The following is a 1,608-nucleotide window of genomic DNA, read 5'->3' as shown; positions in this document are numbered from 1 at the left end:
AGAATTGAAAGGCTGGGATATAGGAAGAACAAGGATGTTTACTTTTCCCCGTACCTTTTTTGACAATTTTGGATTTTGTATTTTTTGGATGAATTGTTTGTTACAATGAGTTTTTAAAATTTCATTCATTCATTCGCCTTTAGCGAGGTGGAACCCTAATCTCGTGTAAAGCTATGAACTGTCAGGAGAAGTAGTACCAGATAGTCATCCCTGCCTAGAGCAGCTGACAAGCAGAGTGGACCTCGGGTCTCTTTGCACCGGAATCGTGGAGGAGGGGAGAGGGCGTTCTTATTCGAAGGTCAGATTCCTGGGCCCCACCTTGATCGACTGAATGAGAGTGACGCCCAGAAATCTGCATTTCTGACAGGATCCCACTGGGGATTCAAGTACATGACAATTCGGAAGCCTTGTGGGCTGGAGGGGCAGCTCACTGTGTGGGCGCGTTTCCTCGTCCTTTGCTCACCCCTCCCTGGCACCCAAGCTCGCGCTCCTGGCGAGGGGGCGTACCCCCGGGGCCTGGGGGCAGGTCTCCCGGAACACCCTAGACCCGGGCCTCCCCCGCGCTCTGCCCAGGCCGAAACCGCGAGGCTTCACTTCGCCGCCGCCCAGGCCGCTCTTCCCAGTTCCCGGATCCGGCTCCGGAGTCGGCAGGGCCCAAGCCCAGAGCCACTGAGCCAGGGAAGCAGGGGGAAGGAGAGACTGGAGGTGCGAGCGGCTAGAGGTGAAAGAGCTGCAGAAGCCGAAGGCAGTGGGCAGAGGATGCGAGGCCAGTTCAACCCTTTAGGAAAATGAGAGAAATGACAGGTGTAGAAAATAAATTATGTACTGGGGGGAAAAACTGCGACTCCGCCGGGACTCGAACCCGGAACCTTTGAATGCCTTCAGCCTCTAGAAGTCCAATGCGCTATCCATTGCGCCACGGAGCCACCTGTTGGACTCTTTGCGCATCTGCTCTGTTAAGCCAGAGGCGACGGCCCCGCGCCCTTCCCACCACCCCCTTAGCTTTCGGTCTGTATCACAGAGGCCAGGGCACTGACAGACACCGGCCGCAAGAGCTCGTCCTCACCCGGAGACCGCCTCTTAACGAAACCGGCGAGTCTTGCAAGCGAAGGGCGGGCGCGAGTCCGCCGGGTGCCGGCTGGTGCGTCTGAGGACAGCCGCAGCCCGGTCTCCGGCCCGTCCTGGGCACCGCCGTACCTGGCCGCGCAGGACAAATCACGCCCGCACTCTTCCTCCCCCGCTCCCTTCCTGCCCGATCGCCCCCGCCTACCCGCTCTCCCGCGGCCGGTTCCGCCCGGCCTGGCCCCGCCCCGACGATGGAGGCCCCAGGCTCGCCGTTGCGCCGTTGCGCCGTTAAGCCGGGCCGGTAACGCCGGGCACTTACGTCGCACCTTTTAGCGGCTGATCCCGAGCAGCGACCCCTCGGACTTTGAGGCGTGGGCAGCGGCCCCTCCCGAGTCCCGGGCTTTTTCCTGGCCGCCCGCGGCCGGGATCCGCCGCGGCAAGCGCGGGTCGCGGCGACGTCTGTGTGAGTGCTTGTGCGTGTTTATTTGCGCGGGGTTCGGTAAAACGGTGTTTGGGTTGCATTTCGCTCCCCACAGACCCAGA

The 1,608-nt window shown here is 61.1% G+C and overlaps 1 non-coding gene across 1 annotated transcript; it reads right to left on the bottom strand.

Annotated features, from left to right (window-relative positions):
• Positions 1 to 841: 841 nt before the first annotated feature.
• TRNAR-UCU lies at positions 842 to 926 on the bottom strand. Its single transcript is given in 2 exon segments — positions 842 to 877; positions 890 to 926. It is a non-coding gene; the product is annotated as a tRNA-Arg (tRNA).
• Between the last annotated feature and the right edge of the window lie 682 nt (positions 927 to 1,608).

This window comes from Balaenoptera musculus, chromosome 1 (assembly GCF_009873245.2).
Source record: "Balaenoptera musculus isolate JJ_BM4_2016_0621 chromosome 1, mBalMus1.pri.v3, whole genome shotgun sequence".
Classification (NCBI taxonomy): Eukaryota; Metazoa; Chordata; class Mammalia; order Artiodactyla; family Balaenopteridae; genus Balaenoptera; species Balaenoptera musculus.
Note: the sequence above shows the minus strand (reverse complement) of the source record. Positions and strands in the feature narration are given on the sequence as shown.